Raw genomic sequence first — 9,457 nt, forward strand, 5'->3', positions numbered from 1 at the left:
CACATATATGCACACAAAGAGGCTTTCATTCTGCACATCCCAGCAACCAGGCTTGGAAAATGACTTTCACTCACACCAGTTTTCAGGAGAGGATCACAGTTCCCCTCCCCAGCTGTAGCCCCCCTTGCAAAGGTCCCCATTTAGAGATGGGGGATGAGGAAGGGAAGCCCCATGAGCTGCACATCTGGCTTAGGCCAAAATCTCTCAGGCGTTCCTGACTTGCATATGCTAAGTGGCATGAGCTTCTCATGGCTTTCAGGAAGAGGAAGGCAATTCCCATACTTTCAGGTGGAATTAGGAATTCTGCGCATTGATTTAAAGTGGGGAGTGGGGAGTTTGACCCCATACCCTCAGGGGAAGCAGTGAGAGAGGGTTCTTGGCCTTCTCTAGGGGGAGAACACCGTGAGCAAGTGATAGGGGACACTTGGATTGCGGCACATTCAACACCAAAGGACATGGCCACCGGTGCTTTTTAACAAACCAGGTCAAAGTGGTAGAGCATCTGTCCTTGGTTCAATCCCAGGCATCTGCAGGTAGGACTGGGAGAGAGCCCAGCTGGAAAACTTGGAGCATCACTGCCAATCAGTGCAGACAATGCTGAGCTAGAGCATAAGGCAACTTCTAGGATGATGGAAGCAAAAGTTGGAACCAGGATACATTCCTTATTTCTTCTTTGTAGGCAGGAATTGAGGACGTAGAGGGGAAGCTAGAGATTGTTTGAAACATGAGGTTCAACTACTGGCATGATTAGCATCTGAAATATACTTGAGTGTGAATTTCATGCTCTTTATTCAGCTCATGGTAGCAATGAATGAATTTCCCCCCAAAACGTCTAGCTATAAATACATTATTTACACAATGGGCCCCGTGTGATTGGCTAATTCTGGGCTGCTCCTGTAGGCCAATCACGTTGCTGATTCACTTCATCCAGGAGCCTGATTGGCTGCTCCTGCAGGCCAATCAGGTCGCTGATTCACTTCCACCTGGAGCTGGATTGGGTGGCTCCTGCGGACCAATCAGACTGCTGCATTCAGGATCCTATTGTTCTAGGTTTCAGCTCAGTACATTACTGCAGGACCCTCAACAACATTGTTGCTATCTTATCTTATTGTACACCAGTGTTTTCTGCATTGTCCTCCTGGGGCGCTTCCAGGCTGCTCCTATTTTGGGGCAGGGTTCCATCACAGACCCGCAAATTCAGGTTCCACAATTATATTTGATTTGGAGTGGTTGTGCAATGAACTCACTTTCCCCCAAAGATCAGACTGACATTTTGCAATAAGGAAAGTGACTGGAAAATGCACCGGTTTGACATAACGCCATCTAACCCTCCCTACAAATCAATCAGAAATAATCAACAGGTCATTTGAGAAGTGCCACTGGCTACAGCTTTCCTGTTATTAAGGCTGCAATCTTACCCCCGTTTTCCTCGGAGTAAGCAGCCACATTGCAAGTAGTCAGAGTTAGGATTGTGCGGTAATTTATGTTTGTGTTAATTTCTCCTTTCCTTTCCAAAATAGCAGGGGGGTTTTTAAAGAAAGAAAGAAGAAAAAAGAATGAGACTGAAATAGTAATTAACGCACATGCATTCCCACATGGGAAAGAAGAACCGTCTAATTAAAGGGAAATGTATCAGTAATTCCCCAACTGCACTGAATAGGGAGCAATTAAAGGCAGAAGCTGGAGGGTGATATAATTAAATTTAAACCTTGATAATGGAATTTAGGAAAGTTAATTAAAGGTTGTAGGGGACTTCGTCTGTATGGCACCTACTTCTGAGTAAGCGCTGTAGAAGAATCTTGCCCATGGGAATGGACATTAATAAATAATAGAGGACTGTATTGTGTGAGATTAGAGATGAGCAGAAATCTGTCCTCCATTCTGCTTCCCCAAGTTTCCTTCCTTTGCAAAAGAGGCTTCCATTTGCCCAACTCATTCTCAGGGGACTTCAGAATTTCTTGAGAATTCTTGTGGTTTCAAAGTTCCGAGTTGACTTTTTCATTGGGTAAGGGCGGGCCCAGTGTGGTGGGCATCGTGCCACTTCAACAGTCATGGCTTCACCGCAAAGAATCCTGGGAACTGTCGTTTGGTGTTAGGAGAACCTATTCACCTGAACAGAGCTGCAATTCTGATTGGCCTGTTCTGTTCAGCATGGTCACATGACTTGGGAAAAACAGAAATACAGCATTATTTTAACATACCCCCAAATACCCTGCGTCCAAAATTGGGATGCTCAGCCTAAGATTTTACAGGAACCAGCTGACTCATGCCAGAGTAATAAAGGTAAAGGTAAAGGGACCCCTGACCATTAGGTCCAGTCGTGGCTGACTCTGGGGTTGCGGCGCTCATCTGGCTTTATTGGCCGAGGGAGCCGGCGTACGGCTTCTGGGTCATGTGGCCAGCATGACTAAGCTGCTTCTGGCAAACCAGAGCAGCGCACAGAAACGCCGTTTACTTTCCCACTGGAGTGGTACCTCTTTATCTACTTGCACTTTGATGTGCTTTCGAACTGCTAGGTTGGCAGGAGCAGGGACCGAGCAACGGGAGCTCACCCCGTCGCGGGGATTCGAACCGCCGAACTTCTGATCGGCAAGCCCTAGGCTCTGTGGTTTAACCCACAGCGCCACCCGCGTCCCACCATGCCAGAGTACTGGACCCCAAAACAGGATGTTCTGGGATCCAATCAGAAGGTGGGAAGGCTTCTGTAATTCTGGGATCTCCCACTTAAAACAGGACAGTTGAGGAGTATGCTTTAAAGGGTTGTGTTCACTCTGCCAGGTTTAGACAGGATTTGGATCTGGTGTGACTTTATTCCAGCTTCCTTTATTTCAGCTTGCTTTATGCCAGCTTCTTGCGCATAGGACTGTTCCCGAAATCTCCAAAAAGGGCATTCAGTGGAACTGTGCCTCTTACTTGACTCTTGGATTTGTGTGTTGCTGTTTTTGGTATGCTAATGATGTGCAATGAAGAATTAAAATTGAGGAATTAGGCACCTGGCTGTCCCATGAGAGAACAGGATGGTGGACTAGTTGGGCCACGGGCCTGATCCAGCAGAGCTCTTCTTATGCCCCATAGATAATTTCCCCCCACGTCCTGCATCCATAGAATCATAGAATCATAGAATCATAGAGTTGGAAGAGACCACAAGGGTCATCGAGTCCAACCCCCTGCCAAGCAGGAAACACAATCAGAGCACTCCTGACATATGGTTGTCAAGCCTCTGCTTAAAGACCTCCAAAATAGGAGACTCCACCACACTCCTTGGCAGCAAATTCCACTGTCAAACAGCTCTTACTGTCAGGAAGTTCTTCCTAATGTTTAGGTGGAATCTTCTTTCTTGTAGTTTGGATCCATTGTTCCGTGTCCGCTTCTCTGGAGCAGCAGAAAACAACCTTTCTCCCTCCTCTATGTGACATCCTTTTATATATTTGAACATGGCTATCATATCACCCCTTAACCTCCTCTTCTCCAGGCTAAACATGCCCAGCTCCCTTAGCCGTTCCTCATAAGGCATCGTTTCCAGGCCTTTGACCATTTTGGTTGCCCTCCTCTGGACACGTTCCAGTTTGTCAGTGTCCTTCTTGAATTGTGGTGCCCAGAACTGAACACAGTACTCCAGGTGAGGTCTGACCAGAGCAGAATACAGTGGCACTATTACTTCCCTTGATCTAGATGCTATACTCCTATTGATGCAGCCCAGAATTGCATGTCAAGTTTGTGGTCAACCAAGACTCCTAGATCCTTTTCACATGTACTGCTCTCAAGCCAGGTGTCACCCATCTTGTATTTGTGCCTCTCATTTTTTTTTGCCCAAGTGCAATACTTTACATTTCTCCCTGTTAAAATTCATCTTGTTTGTTTTGGCCCAGTTCTCTAATCTGTCAAGGCCGTTTTGAAGTGTGATCCTGTCCTTTGGGGTGTTAGCCACCCCTCCCAGTTTGGTGTCATCTGCAAATTTGATCAGGATGCCCTTGAGTCCATCATCCAAGTCGTTGATAAAGATGTTGAATAAGACCGGGCCCAAGACAGAACCCTGTGGCACCCCACTAGTCACTCTTCTCCAGGCTGAAGAGGAACCATTGATGAGTACCCTTTGGGTTCGGTCAGTCAGCCAGTTACAAATCCACTGAGTGGTAGCATAGTCAAGACCGCATTTTACCAGCTTCTTTACAAGAATATCATGGGGCACCTTGTCAAATGCCTTGCTGAAATCAAGGTAGGCTACATCCACTGCGTTCCCTTCATCTACCAGGCTTGTAATTCTGTCAAAAAACGAGATCAGGTTAGTCTGACATGACTTATTTTTCAGAAATCCATGCTGACTATTGGTGATCATAGCATTCCTTTCTAGGTGCTCACAGACTGTTTGCTTAATGATCTGCTCCAGAATCTTCCCTGGTATTGATGTCAGACTGACTGGGCGGTAATTATTTGGGTCCTCTCTTTCCCCCCTTTTGAAAATAGGGACAACATTTGCCCTCCTCCAGTCTGTCGGGACTTCGCCTGTTCTCCAACACAGACTGCCCTTTTCATTTCACACCTTTGGGCAACTCTTCTTCATCGTTTACTCTTAAACATAGTTAATTCCTGGGAAATGTGAAATATGCTTATAAATTCAGTCCTGGCACTTGTAATATAGTTTCCATTACATTTGGCCTTCATATAACTCAGATGAATTCACCAGGAAATCTCTCCCAACCCAAGGAATTTCTATATTTTTGGAAGGTGCTCGCTGTAAGTAGAGCAATACATCTGAACTAAAAATATTCTTTCTTTATTTGGCATGTACTGTACATTTCCGATGCTCGTGATTAAAAGACACTAAAAATAGGCACAGACTCGGTTAGACAGATATTTATGTTTGTTGTGCAGAGAATAAATAGTTGATTTTCCATTAAGCATCTCTGAGGACCCACACCTGGGATTTTTGGAAACGTGGCGCAGCCCCTGAACGTGGGGGAGGCTGTCTGTGACTCTTGTTCTGAACTTCTTTATCCTATAGGTCAGCATTCCCCACAATAGGCCCTCCAGACATGTTGGACTACAACTCCCATGAGCCACAGCTCATCCATGGCCATAGATGATGGGTGTTGTAGTCCAAAACATTTGGGAGGAGGCAGCAGGCTGGAGAAGGCTCGTGTAGGCTTCTGTTCCTCATGGAGAACAGGTGTTCTGGCTTTTACATGTGGTTAAAGTTGTTCCCATTTTACAGCTGGGAACTGAGTCTTCGCTTCTGAGCTGGCCAAGGCCTAGCCCTGAATTCCATGACACAGCAGACTCTTGCGTGTGTTTACTCAGAATGGGGTAGGGAGATGGGTGAATCTGTCAATTCAGTTTCTAATTTTTCCCAGTCTTAAGTCTGGTTCTCCACATCTCCACACAGGTTTGCAACTTGTTTTTAGAGACTTTTTAGTGCTGATTTCTCCTAATATACAGTGGTACCTCGGGTTAAGAACTTAATTTGTTCTGGAGGTCCGTTCTTAACCTGAAACTGTTCTTAACCTGAAGCACCACTTTAGCTAATGGGGCCTCCCACTGCCGCTGCGTGATTTCTGTTCTCCTCCTGAAGCAAAGTTCTTAACCCGAGGTACTATTTCTGGGTTAGCGGAGTCTGTAACCTGAAGCGTCTGTAACCTGAGGTACCACTGTACTGATATCCAGCAGGCTTTTCTTATGACCTGAGGGTTAGCTCAGTCAGTAGAGCATGAGAGTCTTGGCCTCAGAGTCCTGGGTTTGAGACCCACATTAGGCAAAAAAATCCAGTGTTGTAGGAGCTTAGACTACATGATCCCCATGTTCCTTTCCACCTCTACAATTCTATGATTCATCACAACAAACCTGCAGGGAAGGTTAGACCAGTGTTTCCCAACCACTGTTCCGCGGCACACTAGTGTGCCGCGAGATGTTGCCTGGTGTGCCGCGAGATGTTGCCTGGAGGGAGGCGGGCGAGTTAGGCGGCGAGAGGCGGGGCGGCGGCGGCGGCGAGGAGAGGCCGCCCAGCGTGGGGCTCTCGCCGTCTGCCTGCCTGGCTGCCTGCGAGCTCGGCGGGCAGCGCCTCCGTCCGCAGCGCCCGCCTCGCGGCTCTCATTCCCTGCCCCTGCCAAAGCTCACCCAGCCAAGCCGCGCTCTCCTTCCTGCCTCGCTTTGCTGCCTCCTCCCCCCCACCCCCAAAGCTTGGAGGTTCCCCGGCAAGGGGGAGGGAAAAAAATTGAAACTTACACTTTCATGCGTCCCTCCCGGCGTGACGCTGCGCGCTGACGTCACGGGGCTGTAATGGTGGTGTGCCTCGAGATTTTTTTCATCAAACAAGTGTGCCTTTGCCCAAAAAAGGTTGGGAAACACTGGGTTAGACAGAGAGCACATCCTTCATAGCTGAGTAGAGATTTGAACCCGAATCACCTGAGTCCTAGTCAGTGCTTTTTTCCTAAAAAAATGCTTAGGGGTACTCTCATTTTTGTATTCATATTGAAATAGGTAAAAGGGACACCTGACCATTCGGTCCAGTCTTGGCTGACTCTGGGGTTGCGGGGCTCATCTCCCTTTATTGGCCGAGGGAGCCGGCGTACAGCTTCTGGGTCATGTGGCCAGCATGACTAAGCCGCTTCTGGTGAACCAGAGCAGCGCATGGAAACACCTTTTACCTTCCCGCTGGAGTGGTACCTATTTATCTACTTGCCCTTTGACCTGCTTTTGAACTGCTAGGTTGGCAGGAGCAGGGACCGAGCAACGGGAGCTCACCCTGCCGTGGGGATTCGAACCGCCAACCTTCCGATCAGCAATCCCTAGGCTCTGTGGTTTAATCCACAGTGCCACCTGCGTTTTGGCCCTCAATGAGACCAAACTTAGATTCACAAAATGTTTAGGGGTATGCTTACCCCTGCATCCCCGCATTAAAAAAGCACTGGTCCTAGTCCAGCACTCTAACCACTATGCAACATTGCCTAACCCACAAATCCCCACTACTTTGGAAATGCAGGAGGGTAGGTGGGAAAATTTGAATGAAACAAGTCAAGGGAGGAAAAGAGCCATCAGGTTTCCATACAGGAGTCCTAACTCCCATCATCTTTGCCCGAAACGCAAATATTTTATGGCCTTCAGCTGAGAAATGTCTGTGAGCTGCGGAAGTGGCTAAGTAGGTCAACCTTCAACCCCAACCCAACCTCCTCTTCCTCCAAAAAGAAATTCCCAAATTACAACAGGATATTTTGTAATTTCCCAAACAGGGAAAGTGTGTGTGTGTCATAGTCAGAAGTAGCAGGTGAACCTCATCCGGGTGTGCGGGGGCTGCTTTATGAAAGCTCACCAGAGCATCATGGAAATAGCACGTCCCTCCTCCTGATCTCAGCGCTTAGGTACAATTTCACAGGTGGCCAGCTTCCTCCAAAGTCCAGCTTCCTTTGCTTTTTTTTCTTTCTTAGCAGGGGAAATCAACAGCACACTCCAGACCGGCGTTTTATTGCAGCTGCATTCCTTCAACGTATCCATGATGCAATAATAGTGCCTTGGTGGTGAATCTGATCTTCCGTTTGTTCTGCAATGCTTCCCGAACGCTGACACATTGTTGCTGTCCGGAGGAGCTATAGCCCAACAAAACCAGGGCAAAAACAAACCACTTACGCTATGAAGAGATGTCAGGTCTCAACGGGAAGTTACAGGACTCGCAGTGACTGGGAACGAAGCAGCGTGGCCAACCCAAGATGTTTGCAGGCACAAACAGTATTAAAAGCAGAATCGCATGTGACTGCCCTGGTAGCATCATGAGCGCGAATCATCATGAACGGGTGATAGAAAGGAAGGGACCTTTCCAGGACCAGCCCAAGCCTGAAGCAAAGGGCATGATAGCTCTGCTCCCATTTCCTCTACAGACGTTATCCAGGCTGGCAGGTGAATCTTACTGGCTTCAGCACCGGTGATGGCACACAGAACTGTGTCTTCCAACAGGACTGGGGTAGGGAATTGAGCAGCAACAACCAGGCAGACTGCCCCAAACACAGCCACAGCTTCTGCCGCTTAAGGCAGCTGATTCGCTGTACCTAACAGTAGGGCAGGCCTGACAACTATGGACATGTCAGAGAATTCTGTCAGAAACCGGAACAGAAATTGCCACAATTCGCCTGTGTGTTTGAGGTCAGGAACGGAAGCCATGCAAGCAAAGATGAGCAGTACTCACCATTATTATTTTTTGGTCTTCAGTGTTTCATAAACCATCACATTACTTTTTTAATGTTATTGCATTAATTTCGGATAGTGAGATGAGTTACATAGGTTTCAGCAGAAGCCAAACTGTAGCGGAACGGAAGCAGTGCTGCTTGTGAAAGAAATCGCCGTTCCCAAAATCTTTGTGTTGCTCATAATAATAATAATAATAATAATAATAATAATAATAATTTATTATTTATACCCCGCCCATCTGGCTGGGCCTCCCCAGCCACTCTGGGCGGCTTCCATAAAAACCAAAAATACAATAAAATATCACACGTTAAAAACTTCCCTGAACAGGGCTGCCTTAAGATGTCTCCTGAATGTCAGGTAGTTGTTTATCGCTTTGACATCTGCTGGAAGGGCGTTCCACAGGGCGGGCGCCACTACCGAGAAGGCCCTCTGCCTGGTTCCCTGTAGCTTTGCTTCTCGCAATGAGGGAACCGCCAGAAGGCCCTCGGCGCTGGACCTCAGCGTCCGGGCAGAATGATGGGGGTGGAGACGCTCCTTCAGGTATACTGGACCGAGGCCGTTTAGGGCTTTAAAGGTCAGCACCAACACTTTGAATTGTGCTCGGAAACGTATATGGGAGCGTACGTATATAAGATATCTCATCTACCTTTCCCCATAAGATCCCAGGGTGGGTAACATCAAATACAGTTATATTACTGCTAACATTTATACCACAGTCCTTCAGACATCCCTTTCCAATAAAGAAATCTTGGTGTGCAGGATATGGCCTTGATCCCAGCTCTAGGCCAATAACACATGACAGCGTTAATGTAAAGGCGAGATGACATTTGTGAATCTGCGATTTGAATACAAGGAAATGTTACATGCAGATATATACAGTATTTATGGATGTTCTAAAGTCAACAGGACATGAATAGCGGCAACTTAATGGGAGGGTTGTAAAAACTGATTCAAGTTAATGATTTATTTAAGTTTAAAGATTTATTTTTGGCATTTGTATAAATGGCAAACGGAAGGCACTGTCTGCAAAGAGGCACTCTCCCACGAGAGGAAAAGCCTCTCAAGGACGTACCCAGGGGTTGGCTGAGCTGGCCTCCGCCAAGGGCCCAGGCCCAGGGTGTGGGTGTGCAAAATTGTGCCTCTTCACTCTGGCTCGGAGTGGCTAGGAGCCCACCCTGCCATCTGCGCACCCCCGGGCTCCTCCTCTACTGTTTTGGGCAGCCAGCGGACTCGGGGCACTGATACAACTCCTTGCCACGGGTGCAAATGAGCCTAGGTATGCCTC

The sequence above is a fragment of the Podarcis bocagei genome, assembly GCF_964188305.1.
Source record: "Podarcis bocagei genome assembly, chromosome: 13".
NCBI classification, from domain to species: domain Eukaryota; kingdom Metazoa; phylum Chordata; class Lepidosauria; order Squamata; family Lacertidae; genus Podarcis; species Podarcis bocagei.